Source organism: Periplaneta americana, chromosome 3, assembly GCF_040183065.1.
Source record: "Periplaneta americana isolate PAMFEO1 chromosome 3, P.americana_PAMFEO1_priV1, whole genome shotgun sequence".
In the NCBI taxonomy this organism is placed as follows: domain Eukaryota; kingdom Metazoa; phylum Arthropoda; class Insecta; order Blattodea; family Blattidae; genus Periplaneta; species Periplaneta americana.
The window spans coordinates 22,787,688-22,803,861 of NC_091119.1; positions in this window are offsets into that span (position 1 = coordinate 22,787,688).

A 16,174-nucleotide genomic window follows, 5' to 3' on the forward strand; every position below is an offset into this window, starting at 1 on the left:
AGGAAGAGAAAAAGAAATAAAGAAAAAGAAAGAAAAAGGAAGAAAGAAACAAGAACAGAATGGTAAAAAGAAAGAGAGAAAGAAAAAAAGAAAAAAGAGAAAAAGAAATAAAGAAAAGAAAGAAAAATAAAAAGAAAGAGAAAAGAAGAAAGAAAGAAAAACAGAAAGGTAAAAAGAAAGGAAGAAAGAAAGAAAGAAGGAAAGAAGGAAAGAAAGAAATACAGATAGGAAAAAAGAAAGAAAGAAAGGAAGAAAGAAAAAAGAAAGGAAGAGAAAAATAAATAAAAAGGAATTAAGAAAGAAGAAAGAAAGGAAAACAGAAAGATAAAAGAAAGATAAAAAGGAAGAAGTAAATAAGTAAATAAATAAATAAGTAAATAAGTAAAGAAAGAAAGGTAAAGAAAGAAAGAAAAAAAGAAAGAAGGAAAGAATAATATAGAAAGGAAAAAAAGAGAGATGGGAGGCCGATAAATGAACCCATAGCAACCGAAGTAGCCTACCAACACGCGAAACGAAAACACTACGAACTTATGCACCTACCCAATAGAATGATAAATCTTAAAGAGTTAATTCCTACATTGGATTCACATTATTTTAAAATTAAGTGCTATTCATAGACATTTCGCTAGCCCGCGCTACGAGCGTGCTAAACTAGCCCCGGCTATCGACTGGTTACTTGTACAGGATTCATATATCATATCATATCGCTAACACTGGTTTATGAATACGAAAAACGTTAGTTCGCTGACAATCTACCGGAAGCCCGCGCTAAGATTGTCTATGAATACGGCCCTTTAACATTTTTATATGCCATACTAAATGTTTTTCGTCTAGGAAAGGGAGTTTTCTGCGAAGCTGTAGTATTAGTTAATGTCCCGTTTGTAACTTCAGAAATTCTGGTCACATAACTAAAACTGAGATACCCACTTGTCTTTGCTGGCTGCCTGAGTTCGTCAACACCTCGCCAAATAACGGTAGAAGAACGGATTTCGGAAAGCAGAGAGAGGAAGAACAAGGGTGGGCGATGTTACATTCGTGTTTACTCGTACCTGCTGCTGTATAATTTGTGTCATTGGCTTGGGGTCCGCGCCGGCCGTCCTGGTGGTCCCCGACTTGATGCTGCAGGACAGTCGCGACGGATGGGGCTCGACAGCCAGCACGAGAACAATAGGCAGATAAATCGTAGGAGACACGGCGGGCGACTCGTGCAAAAATAATATTCCATACGATACAGCAACAGACCGTCGCTGCTAATTGAAGGCACTAGCTTCACTTACAATCATAAATAGACCTCAAGCACACTTTCTTCCTAATCTGTAAAGGAAATACGCAAGTTCCAAAAAATGCAAACAATCACAACATTTAAGCCGTGATTTTGACATTGCACGGAGGCTAAGATAAGGGATTCCATTCCAATCTCGCCTAGATCATGGAGATTTGTACGGTATTACAACGTTAGAGGGCGAGTTTCTCATTTTGCGAACTCGAGTTTAATGCCCGGCGCTTTCTGAACAAGGTCGCCGTATGACAGTCTTCCTTGAAGTTCTCAGGGCAATACGCAAACGGGTTACCGGGTTTAACCCACCTCTTGAGCTTTCAAAAATAAATATCTTAATGTCAGCTGTTGCTGTTGTCAAAACGACATCCAATTTGTGTCTAAATTTTCTAGTGACCGTTATATACGTGATTCAGTCATTCTCTTACTACCAGGATCAACAAGGATCAGTTCTCGGACCTTTACTCTTCATTATTTATATTAATGACGTGACTAAAATGATAAAACACTGCAAATACCATATGTATGCTGACGACTTGCAAATTTATTTGCATTTCCACCCTGATGAGACTAGTGACGCAGTAAATAAAATAAACGAAGACTTAAATTCGATTTCACTGTGGGCACACAAATTTGGATTAAGGTTAAATCCAGAGAAATCGCAAGCAATCGTAATGGGACATAATCGTCTACGAAGTACTCTTGATAGTGGTACTATACCACATATAACATTGAATGGGATTATTGTTAAATACAGTGAAACAGTTAAAAATCTTGGCATTTTTATGGATAGCGATCTAAATTGGAACACCCAAGTAACACACACTTGCAAAAAAATAGTTTCTCAACTTCACTCTTTGTTTCATATGAAAGAATTTCTACCACTTAGTCTAAAAAAGAATCTTATTCAGACGCTTGTAATGCCCCATTTTGATTATTGCGATTCCTTACTAACTAATGTAAGTTCACTCTTAGCTGAGAGACTACAACGTGTTCATAATGTGTGCATACGATTCATCTGCAATACTCGTAAATTTGACCATATAACACCTTCCCTCCAGTTACTTTCATGGGTGCGTCTGAAGGAACGAAGAACAATACATTCACTGTCTCTTCTATTTAGAATCATGCATACTTCTACTCCGAATTATCTGTTATCGCGCTTTCAACTTCTTACAACTCTTCGAAACCGACATCAAGCACTTCTTTCTATCCCTCATCATAGAACGTCTCTATACTCATCCTCCTACACTGTAGAAATACCTCGTCTCTGGAATTCGCTACCTAATGATGTCAGGGACTGCCGGACTTTATCACAATTCAAAATTAAATTGGAAAATTTTGTCTTGTTTAATGCTTTTTAGATATTGCTAGAAGTGTTGATTTCTGTTTTTTTTACTCCAGATTAAAATCGCAAGTTTCTTGTTTATGTTAGTTAATTAGGATACAATTAATTATACTTAATCACTCATTTAAAGTTTGTGTGACTGCAACCTGTGTATATTTTTGTGTGATTTACTTCGTTTATAGTGTTTTTTTCCCTTTTTTATTTCTGTTATTGTATTTGTATTCCTGGTGTTGTGGAAGAGAAGGCCTGATGGCCTTAACTACACCAGAATAAATAAATAAATAAATAAATAAATAAATAAATAAATTTCTTCACGTAGAACTACGCCTTTCTCCTCACTAGGAACGAGGGGGGGGGGGATAACTTGGGAAATTACATGAAAAATTGCAACTCCCTCTCGCAGCTACTATAAGGAGAATTCAAAGGGAATAAGGGAATACAAAGAGTCGGTATGGTATAGTTGCGCCCCGCGGGTAATTGGGATGCCTAGGCATGGCATAATTGCGCCCCAAAGAAATCAGGTAGCAGATGGGACATGGCATAGTTGCGCCCCGAATAAATCAGGTAGCAGAATGGACATGGCATAGTTGCGCCCCGAAGAAATCAGGTAGCAGAATGGACATGGCATAGTTGCGCCCCGAAGAAATCAGGTAGCAGAATGGACATGGCATAGTTGCGCCCCGATGGGCATAGTACACACGAAAGTGACTGTCATAAAATAAATAAATTACTTAAAAATATTACAGTGATAGCTGCATTGAAATCAGGTAGGCCTAGCGTATGATCAATTTTGCTATTTAAAATAACACTTTTTTTTATCGATCAAACATAATAAATGAACTGCATTTTTTGTTTCTACACCGATATCTTAACCCTACGGTACAGGGTTTCGAAAATTGAAACTTAGAACCATTGTGAATTATTAACTCTTTACCCTTTTCACTAAACTGAACATTCATTTTAAATTAACCTCACTATACGCCACAGACGGTGTGAAAATCACTAATAAAATGTCAACACTGCTAAGCCCCCATATTCCAACGCCTCACTCATTTGAATATGTCAGTTAATAAAGTATGCCAACTTCATGGTGTTCATTTTAACGGTAGGCTATTGATAATCACAACATAAAGAGTATAAAAATAGTTAATAAAGTACTGCCAACTTCATGGTGTTCATTTTAACGGTAGGGTATTGATATTCACTTCATAAACAGTAGAAAAACAATTAATAAAGTACTGCCAACTTCATGGTGTTCATTTGAACGGTATCGATAATGAATATTAAATCGAATAAGAAATCAATAAGGTTGGTTGATTACGATGCTCGAGTTTCCGCAGTGTCTTTTTCTCTATCTATTTCTTCGGGGCGCAACTATGCCATGCCCTTTTCTCTACCTGATGGGAACGGGGCGTAACTATGCCTACAAAACAGGGACCCTTTTTTATCTGCTGCATCTTATCTGACCGTGGGGCGCAACTATGCCCTGCCCCAAAGAGTACAAGGAGAATACAAGGAATAGAAGGGGAATACAAGGAGAGCAGAGGGAAATAATACATGGATAAAAGGAAAATAATACACGGATAGCAAGCGAAATAATACAAGAAGAATGGGTATAATGCAAGAATAACAAGGTAAATAGTACAAGGAGAACAAGGGAAATAAAACAACGAGAAGAAGGGGAAAATACAAAAAGAACAATGGAAATAACGTATGGAGAACAAGGAGAATAATACAAGAACAACGGAAATAATACAAGGAGAGCAAGGGGAATAATACCAGAACAGGAGGTATAATGGAAGAAAAATAAGACGAATAATGCAACTAGAACAAGGCGAGTAATACAAGGAGAACAAGGAGAACGATACAGAGGGAACAAGAGAAATATTACGAGCGCGTAATTTTACCAACATGAGTCGCGTGAGCAGACAGAAGCACTGCGGTTGCTAGATGCACGCGCGTCGTCCGCTACAGTAAAAACTCCAAATACTTAATCTTGTAGCCTCCTGGTACAAAGTACAATCCCTAGTCATAGGCCTAATGATCATTGATCAGTGATCAGTGATCGCTAAGAAGACTTTGATTCCCATCTTCCACACGAACTTCAAAAATTAATTCGGAAATCAAGATGCCTAGAGAGAGTTAGCTTTCCTTCTGACCTTAAAAAATTCATGAAGTCAGGTGATACTCTAACCGACGAGCTGCTGATATGAAAATAATAACAGATAAATAACAGCCAGGCCGTGGGTATGAAGCCATCTTGCAAGGGACATTATCACTTCACACATCGGACAATTGTATGGTAATCACGACCTGTGGCTGACAATAGGCCTACTCCTCGCACGCACTACATAATTTTCGCGCGTTCACGACATATCAAATTGTCTCTGCTACCCACGTGACACCCACGGGACTAGACTTGCCATCTGTTGTAAGGAGCAACTCAAGTCGCTTATCATCTTAACAATTTAAAATTAAATCAACTGCTTAAGAAAATGTTAGTACTGCTCTCCTTAAAAGTGGCTGTAAGAATTAGCGTGTCATTCCCGTGAGATCAACTATAAAGTTCTCAATGATTGAAAAGCTGTGGGAACCTCTGTTAAATATCTAGGTGTGTACATGGACGAGAGCCTCAAGTGGAATGTCCAAGTCACACACCATGCAAGACCGTCTTCTCCATCCTTCATTCATTAATACCCCTGAAAAATTTTCTACTCTTTCAAATAAAGAGAATTCTCATACAAACATTGGTGCTGCCACATTTTGACTATTGCGACATTCTACTATCAGATTTAAATTCTAACTTAGCCTAAAGATTACAGCGCGTTCATAATGCCTGCATAAGTTTCATTTGCAACATCCGCAAATACGACACATTACACCTTCCCTTGAAATTCTGCAATGGGTAAGATTATAGGACCGAAGATGTATCCATTCACTAATTCTCCTATATCGCATCATCAATACTTCTTCGCCAAACTATCTCTCGGTGCGTTTTAATTTCTTGTCCTCTTATCACAGCCTGGGTACTCGTTCTAAAAATGACCCTTTATTATCTATGCCTTGCCATAAAACAGCTCACTATTCTTCCTCTTTCACAGTATCAGCAATTCGTTTCTGGAACTCCCTACCCAGCTCCCTCAGGAACTGTCGAACGATATTGCAATTTAAAAGTGAATTGTTTAAACACGTGACCAGTATTCAGGTTTAATTCTCCTTTGTGTGTATATGTGTATATATGTAATCTTCCTCAGTGTTGTATAGTTATAATTTACTTTTGAATTTGTTATTCTTGTAATTTGTAATATTGGTTCACTTATCGCTTGCATATTCATTGAGTGTAAAGCGAATAGGGATTATAAAGAATGGACACTTGGCGTCGGTACCTTTGATGTAGCCGGACCGATTTCAATGACCTTCAAGCCAGCTAAAGCGTGAGATTCTGCTTTCTCCCTAGAGTTGGCGCTGACATCACACCAGCTAGCAGTCGACACAGCGGAAATATAACAGATACAATTAATACATCTAGGTACATTATGTACTCAAATAAAATAAATTGGATCCATAAAATAATAAATCCTTCATTAACTGTAATGTGTAGACTCTGGAGTTCCTTTATAATGAGAGTTCAGACGTTGATCCCAACAACAATTAAAATATGTAATGATTTGATAGCGCTGAAAATGGAAAAACAAAACTCTTACGAGAAGTAAAACCATATACCTATATTATATTATATACAAATATTAAACGAATTCGATACTTAATTTTATAATGTATTATATTATTTTATAATATAATTTATGATATCTGAAATATAAAATATTATTATTACAACTAGTTTGCCACTGAGAAATAAGGAAAAGCTGTTAACTTGAATTTATTTGAAGCAAAGCGTTACTGGATTATGCAATAAGGTAGGCGATGTTTGGATCCTGTGTCTTAATTCTATTCTCAATTATTATCTTAGCGTATGCTCGATTACACTACCTCTAGCGCTTGAAAGTGGAACTAGCCTCTGGCGCACAGAGAAACAAAACACAGGAAAATTCGCTCAGTGTCCATTCTTTATAATCCCTATTCGCTGAGCCTTATATCATTTTGTAATTATTATTTAGTATATTCGCATTATTTTACTCGACTTGTGCTCGTATAACTATATAGCCTAAATTTTTACTATTGTTCTTCAAGTATTAGTCTGTAAAATTGTATCAGCTTCTTTTGTTTCTGGCTAAGTGGAAGAGAAGGCCTGATGGCTTTAATTTCGCCAGAATAAATAAATAGATATTAGCCTATTATTATTATTATTATTATTATTATTATTATTATTATTATTATTATTATTATTATTATAGACCTACTATAAATCTTCTTTCATTTTATTCATTATATTTATTTATTTACTTATTTGTATTAACAAAAGCCGCCCTAAATAAGAGTTCGATAGATCGCCCTACTAATCAATTCTTAAAGAATAATCATTAAAAACAATTGTGGGACAATTTGAAAGAAAAAAACATTAAGATAAATGATAAGAAAGCATAGGAAATCAACAATAAAAGTTTCTTGGATACAAATGATTACTAGTTATAGCTAAGGATGATTTTAACACATGAGATCCTATGGCATCAATCGTTGCATCAGAAATTTTAAATTGTTTAAGTTGATTTAAAGTTTCTTGTGGTATCGTGCCACGGGCACCGAACATGAGCCCAAAAACTGTCCAATGTGTGATGTGGTATTGTGCTCCGAGATGCTGACAACAAGGCTCATATATGACTTGTTTTTCACGACACACCTCTTGTGGCTGTTGCTCGTGCATCTCGAAACGGACTGTGGGATCAAGAATGGCACCCTTATCCTTCTGTCGATCAATTATGATGATATCAGCACGTCTAGTAGAGCCATCAGAAGGGACGCAACCAACCCCCTCATAAACCTCATAGGAAGATTCTGATGGATTGAAGATGCGATGAGAGAACGAACCGTATTATGTCTGTTGATTCGGAGCAATTCTCCATGATGGCAGAAACCCAAGGCGTGAGGAAGCGTTTCTTGGTCATCGCATCTTCTGCAACGGGTTGAGTCAAGAGTTCTACCAGGGAGAGTACGTACAGGTATTGTATTACAGTTCATCTCAATAGCTTGCGTCCACTGACTGCTCGAAAGTCCCTTTTTGGTTGAGATCCACGAATTACCTTTCTTCCAGTGAGAATAGAAAACAACTCCCAAACCTTTTCTTTTCAATTTGCTCCACTGATGAAAAGAATCTTCACGCAATGCTTTTCTTAGCTTTTTAGAAGAAATATATTCAGAGTCAATTTCAAATGAATACACCTTAATATAGTATAATATAATATAATATAATATAATATAATATAATATAATATAATATAATATAATATAATATAATATAATATAATATAATATAATATAATATAGCCCAATCCTGAGGGGCGAATACAAACCAAAATAAAATTGAGAGTGAATAAATTAAAGATTATAAAGTGTTAAATATTTTTAAACCAAAACTATAAATCCAATATATATATATTTTTTTTATTTTATTAATAATTTGGTTAAAATATTATTGGAATAAAATTTGTTTAATAACCTAGGACCCTGACTCATACTATGATATAAAGCTGCATTGGTTTTACATTTAGGTTCAAATGAACATATAAAATTCATATTTTTAGTTCTAATACAGTAGCGTGCAAATTAATCCGAACAACGTAATTACTTATGCAAAAACACTCAAACGGGATAAAAAAAAAGATCTAAGACATACCTCAGTAATCTATGTGGCCTCACTTGTTCCTAATAACAGCTCTGAGACGATTTGGCATGGATTCCACTAATTTCCCACAAATATTCTTCATTTCTTCATCGCGAAAACATACACCAATGAGGGCAGAAATCATCTTCTTCTTTGTAGAACAATCCATTTTTTGCATTCTTCTTTTGCAAATTGACCACAAGTTCTCAATGGGTTTGATGTCGGTTGAGTTGCCTGGCCAGGGGAGTACCTGAATATTCTTCGTGTTGAAGAATTCTGTAGTTTTTCGAGACGTATGGCATGGTGCCAGGTCTTGTTGGAACACACCTCTGCCATCCGGAAATGATTTTTGCAGCTGGGGTACGATTCTGGTTTCCAATAAGTGAATATATTTGTCAGAATTCATCATTCCTTTGATAGGTATTAATGCTCCAGGCCCTTCATGTGTAAAACAACCCCAAAACATTACTTTAGGGGGGTATTTGGGTGCTTGTTGGAGATGAGCTGCTGTTACTTTTTCGGATCCTTTCCGTACGAAAGAAACACGGTGACCGTGGACCTCGAAATGAGACTCATCGGAAAAAAGTACATTCTTCCAGTCATTCACTGTCCAGTGTTGATGTAATTTTTCCCAAATTAAGCGTTTTTTGCACATAACAGGGGTTAGCAGTTGCTTCTTAATAGGCTTACGAGCCCTTCGTCCAGCTTCCAAAAGCCTACGCCGCACTGTTGTGACGTGAATATTCGCCCCAGTGGTAGCCATTAACTCGCGGGTTAAGTCGACAGCAGTTAGTCTAGGATTTAATTTACTTTTCCTGACAATTAAACGATCATCTGCAGGTGAAGTCTTCCTTTTCCGGCCACAGTTTCCTTTTTTCTAGGGTGTGATGGATCCAGTCTCCCTGTATCGTTTTATGATCGAATTAACAGTAGCCAAACCAATGTGACATTCTGCAGCAATTTGCATCTGTATCATAGAAGAATGCTCTGCTAATGTTATAATTTTAGACCGTTTTCGTGGAGTTGTATCCATTTGTGAAGACGACAGAATGTACACAGGATTGCTGTATTGAGTCTTCAACACAACTGAAATGCTTATAAGTACAAAACGACAGGCAAAATATCGCATATTATAAAACAAATAATAACGACAGACCTTCAACAATGGAATTACACGTAATACAGATGTCAATTAAAGCGGTATGAGCAGCTGTGAGGCCAACAATGACAGAAAATGTAAAAATGTGTCGTGTTCGGATTAATTTGCGCGCTACTGTATGTACTATTCAAAATTTTGTTTTGTAAATGGTATACTTTGTCTTCTAGGCAATCCCTGTTTAGGGAAAGTGTTTGATGAAAGAAAATATGTATACCGGTATATATTTCAAAGTTATTAAGGTTTTTTGTGAAAATATTTTAATAAACTGAAATAATAAATTTGTTTAATGTTGAAAACTTTTAATTGTTTAAACAACAGTTCAGTTGAGTAATATTTCTGCTTTTTTAAACAAATTTTAATACTATTTTTTGTAGTAAAATTAATGGATAAATGTTTGATTTGTAAGTTTCACCCCAGTCTATAATACCATATGTAAATATAGATTGAAATAACGCTAAAAAAATTATAGGCTACGTAAATAGTTAGGTGAAAAAAATGTTTCTCAGTACAACAAAGTAATATAAAGTTTTACGTAATTTGTTACAAATATAATGAATATGATTATCAATAATTATGTCTAAATATTTAACCCTTTTAACTTAATAATTGAACAATAATTGGAATTTTTATCGGAGCAGTCAAAATTATGCATTCTAATTTTCAATATAGATGAAATTGATTTATTACCTTTTTTATTTAAAAAAATGGGATAGCTATTGTTTTATTTCATTAATTACAAGAGAATTTAAATCAAACAATTTTTTATTAATTTAAGCCACAATTTGCATTATAATAGGAATCAGTTCAAGTTTTCCCATTAAAAAGTAGAACTGTATACGAGTATAAATCACCTTCATATTCTTTAAGATCTATCATTAAAATGTCATTAATATATGTAGATAGAAACGGTTCTTGAACTGTTTCTTGCTGAACTCCTATGTTAGTTTTAATAAATTCACTTAATTCATTATCAATTTTAGTAGCTTGAAGTCTATCATTTAAGTAAGGTTTTATTTTTAAATAAACAAATTTAATAAATAATAAATAAATAAACCAGCGAACTTGAGATTTAAGAGCTAGCGTGATATACGTTACATAACCGAGGATGACTCCTGTCAGGAATAAAGATTGTGAAAGAAGAGGGAGGGGTGATTAGTAAATTTGGGCAAATAGTAGGTAGGGTACTTCTTGTTCCTCACCAAAAATCCCAAATCGATTTCTGTACTGGAGTCAGTTATTTAAACTCGAAAGTTCTATGGATACTAGTGGCTTGTGAAGCAAATGCTGCCAACTAAGTTCATTAGACATTCAAATAAACATTTTTCAGATTTATTTTCAATGAAGAATATCAGATATTCTGAAAGTTATTTATTTCCATAATACTGAAACATACTCCCTCTGAATGGTTTTTCATGCCAAATACTTTTTCTTGAACCTATACACATTCAGTTTTTTTAGTTTGAACGCGAAAACGCAAGTAACAATGTCAGGACGATCAGTCAGTTTTTCATGTGGGAGTAAAGCAGTAGCTATTTCAGATCATTGCGGATTGTCGGAGAAAGTAAAAAAAAAAGTCAGGTTTACTGTGCTATCGAACAATAGACATAGCATCTTGGTATAGCTGCTGCATGTTTCGTAAACTACCTTGAAATGTAACGGGTAAAATCATTTTATCCTGCTAACAGATCTTGCTGAAATGATCGGGAGACTACAAAATCTTGTAGGCCTCATATTTTATCAGTAAGTAATACCTTTTGGTCTTTCCTTAGGAACTCTTAATTTTTGCGCTCTCTCGAGCCAATACTGAAGAGAATCACGCATATAAATCGACACCACACCGCCGTTAAATATATGAAAAAGACCCAACCCCACTTGATTAACAACTACAAAAATATTTTATTTTTAATAACAACATTAATATCTTACGTAAGTTTTATAGTTTTCAATAACATATACTGTATAGCCGCCACTCAGTAAATTATATAAATCAAGATCTAATTTAAGATATTCTCTACATCTACTTATATAACCCCAAAACGTTTCACTTTCATATAATCAATATAGCATTAATAGTATAATTAATGAAAAATAGTCACAGCATGGCACTAACTATAATAATATTTCATTTCTAATGGTAATAATGTCATTAAACCACCTCAAGTTTTGTAGTTTTTAATATCCAATACACAGCTGTACTCATAAAATTACACATCACAGAATCAGACCTGTAAATTAATTTTAGCAAGTCTTGAAATTTTTAATAACCTATTTAATTTGAGCTCTAAATATGTCAGCATTCTTGCAGATCATGGCCTTTGTGTAATATTGTTTACTGTAGTGTGTGTTTTGTTTCATTTTGAAATGCAATTAGTGACGACAGATGGATTTTAGAAAATAGGAAAATTATGTTGAAAAATTGACATTTCACTCAAAACTACTATTTTTCTGCAAAACTTTGGGTTCTAAGCTTCAGAATGAGGGGTCATTTATTAAAATCCGTTCAGCCGTTTTCCCGTAATTTCCATTACCAGTTCAAATTATATATAGGCTAGATTTCAAGCGATTTCTAAGTATAGGGAATTCAGGCAAGAAAGAAGTCTTAAAAAATAAAAAGAAAAAAGACGCTAGCACGTAGGCCACTTTTCATCAAATGCTGTGTGAGGAATCTGTACAACAGCGAGACTTCAACACAACTCTTACCAGTTTTTGAGAAGCGCAAGGTGAGGGGGCAGAGGGAGGAACCATCCCAACCGGAATCTCCGAGATACAGATTTACATCAGTAAACTACATCGCGTGAGCGATGTGACAACACCGCCCGCTGATGGTCGCGACGCGAGCCCCAGGGGGTCCGCGTGCCACACATTCCGACTGTCAAGAGACCCGACTTTTAACCACACATACACACACGCGTCCAGTCACAATCATCAGCTGACTTTATTATATTCACACTACTGGCACTCCTCCTGTCGCGATACAAAATGATCAGGACTTTCTGTCACCTGCGAGAGAGCCGCCACTGAAGCAATTCAGTCCCGTGAATGGAGGACGTCAGCGTCGACAGATTTAACTGAAGTCTTACGAGATATTTTTTACTTTCTTGTTATACGAGGCAAAAGAGAAAGTTTTATGATTAGGGCTAGGATTTTGATGAAATTGCATCTTTTTTTCTAGTAAGCCAGAAACATAGCTGCTTTAGTATTTACATGTTATGTGATAAACTGAGGAGAAATTCAAATACCTCGGAGCAACAGTAACAAATATAAATGATACTCGGGAAAAAATTAAACACAGAATAAATATGGGAAATGCCTGTTATTATTCGGTTGAGAAACTTTTATCATCTAGTCTGTTGTCCAAAAATCTGAAAGTTAGAATTTATAAAACAGTTATATTCCCGGTTGTTCTGTATGGTTGTGAAACTTGGACTCTCACTTTGAGAGAGGAACAGAGATTAAGGGTGTTTGAGAATAAGGTGCTTAGGAAAATATTTGGGGCTAAGAGGGATGAACTTACAGGAGAATGGAGAAAGTTACACAACACAGAACTGCACGCATTGTATTCCTCACCTGATATAATTAGGAACATTAAATCCAGACGTTTGAGATGGGCACGACATGTAGCACGTATGGGCGAATCAAGAAATGTATATAGATTGTTAGTTGGGAGGCCGGAGGGAAAAAGAGCTTTAGGGAGGCCGAGACGTAGATGGGAAGATAATATTAAAATGGATTTGAGGGAGGTAAGATATGATGATAGAGACTGAATTAATCTTACTCAGGATAGGGACCAATGGCGGGCTTATGTGAGGGCGGCAATGAACCTCCGGGTTCCTTAAAAGCCATTTGTAAGTAAGTAAGTAAGTAAGTAAGTAAATAAGTAAATGATAAACTGAGTGTTTCAAGACATTTGTTAAGGGATTTTTTTGCATTTTTTGCCTGTTTCAACTCATAAGAGCATCTTTTGTTTTATTCTGCCATTTTTTAGGCATTTTCATTTAATTTTGGCCAAAAATCCCAAATATTAATGTAAAATAGTGTTTATTTCCTTTGATATTTTCTCTACATATTTTATCCATTAATACCCATTATTTTGTATTAGTACATTATGCAACGAGCTTATAATGATAGTAATGAAGACGAGAGTATGTTTGTTTATGAAACGAGTACAAGCGAAAATATTGACTTTTTCCGAGGAACAATAATGTCATTGATCTTGATGTAATGTAGAGAATAACATGAACTAATTTTGATATAACCTGGAAATTGATTTAGAACTGAAAAACGAGATGACAAATTGAATTTATTTGAATATTATTTACAATTAATGCTAATTATTATAGTAACAGAACATAACCTTCTGCGACAGTATTGGATTTCCAGCCTCCGTGACGTTTCCCTCGTTGTTTTTGGTTTGCACATCCTAGAATAATCGAAAACCTGAACTTTAATGAATAGGTGTACTTTAATGACATGCATTAAAGGACTGCTACCAGGTGTATAATTACTACATTTCGGCATGGTCGAGCATACAATACTTTAATCGTTTTTCTACATATATATTGCCATTTTAACGTAGTATACCCCATGTAATGGATCAGTCTAATCACCCCTTCAATATAGACTCCTCTATATCTGTTAATTCCGGATAAGAGTGGCCTTGTGGTAGACTACATGGAAACTAAAAGTAAAGAAAGTCCTTGGCGCTACAGCCCATGAAGGGCAAAGACCGACCAGCTGACTGCTGACCTCACATGTACATGCCGAAGCAGAGGTGAACGATCATACATGGAAACTACATCAGGTAAAATAATTAATTAAAATGTAGTACTTAGAAAAAAATATGTAAAATCTAATTTAATTACTAGTCTAAATATTAAATACTACAAAACCTCTTCTCCTACTAAGCCAATTATGTAAAATCAATTTTAGGACATTTTAATGGCATTTTTTTAAGATTTTTAGGTCATAAATGCATTGTTTTTAGGACATTTTTTCATGATTTATAGGTCATAAAAATCCTAGCCCTATTTATGATGCTAAAATTTCTATTTAGAGATTTCTTGGAAATAAGCACAAGTTTTCAGCATCCATGGCATTGAAAAAAAGTGGTTTTTGGTATTGTGTCTGCCTGTAAATAGCAAATTCTTTTGTTCTACTGAATGTATTTTTTTAATAAACAGTGTCTACGAGTAAATTTAACAGGAAAAGTTCAATATGAAATAGACCTACACCATGTCCCTAAAGTCGCTCACGGATTCCATTAGTAACGTAAAAAGTATTAAAGATAGCAACTTGCAGTTCCTGCATTGCAATTGTCAACTAAAAGAGTTTCTGTCCACTCTGCGAAGAATATATATATATATATATATATATATATATATATATATATATATATATATAATTGTAATGGAAATTACGGGAAAACGGCTGAACGGATTTTAATAAATGACCCGTCATTTTAAAGCTTGGAACCCAAAGTTTTTCAGAAAAATGGTAGTTTTCAGTGAAATGTCAATTTTCGTACATCATTTTACTATTTTCCAAAATCCATCTTTCATCAGTTTTGAGAACTAATTAATTGTATTCTCTAGTTGGAAAAAGTGATTCTGCCCTCTACAATTCAGGATAGTTCACGGAACATGCTGCTAAGTCTTTTGTTCAAAGCATGACAAACCTCGCATTTTCTTAACTTTCACATACAATCCGCAATGACTGAAATAGCTACTGCATTACTCCCACACGAAAAACTCGCTGATCGTCCTGACATTGTTACTTGCGATTTCGCATTGAAACTCAAGAACTGAAGACGGATAGGTTCAAAGAAAAGTATTTGGTATAAAAAAAATATTCAGAGGGAGTATGTTTCACTATTATGGAAGCAAATGACTTTCAAAATGTCTGGTATTCTTCACTGAAAATAAATCTGAACAATTTTTATTTGAACTTCTTATGGACTTAGTTTGCAGCATTTCGGGATTTACTTCCAAACCTATCTCTTTACTTGCTTCAAGTAAAATTCCCGTGTATTCCCTAATCGTTTGTGGATTTTCTCCTAACATATTGTGACGCCCACGTGAGATTCGATCTCACGACCGACGGAGGAGAGGCTAAGTCGGCCGTCTTTGGGCGGGTTGCGCGCGCATCTGCCTCCTGGGGCGTGGCTACGCGCGGTGAAGGAGGGGAGCAGCAGCGTGCGAGATGATTCGAGAATAGACACACGCGTCGAAATATCGCGAACTATCCAGAACTCGTACTTTCTCGCAACTATGATTTTGCTATAAAAGAAGAAACGCGAGCGAACTTGAGCAGTTTCAGTTGATTAGTCAGCCATTCAGTGAGTAACCCAGAGCAAGCAAGCCAGTCTTGTGTACCGGAGTTCGACTCGAGTGTGCGTCCGCAACTGTGTCAGCATCCGAAGGCCTGAGTTCGAGTGCAGTGGACCGCAGTTGGAGGGACCTGAGTTCGAGTGCAGTGGACCGCAGTTGGAGGGACCTGAGTTCGAGTACAGTGGACTGTCTCTGAAGGTCTGTGGTTCGAGATACTGTGAACTGAGAACTGACAGTTCTGATTTGTAAATAGTGCTTTGTAAATATTAGTTAAGATTAACAGTTC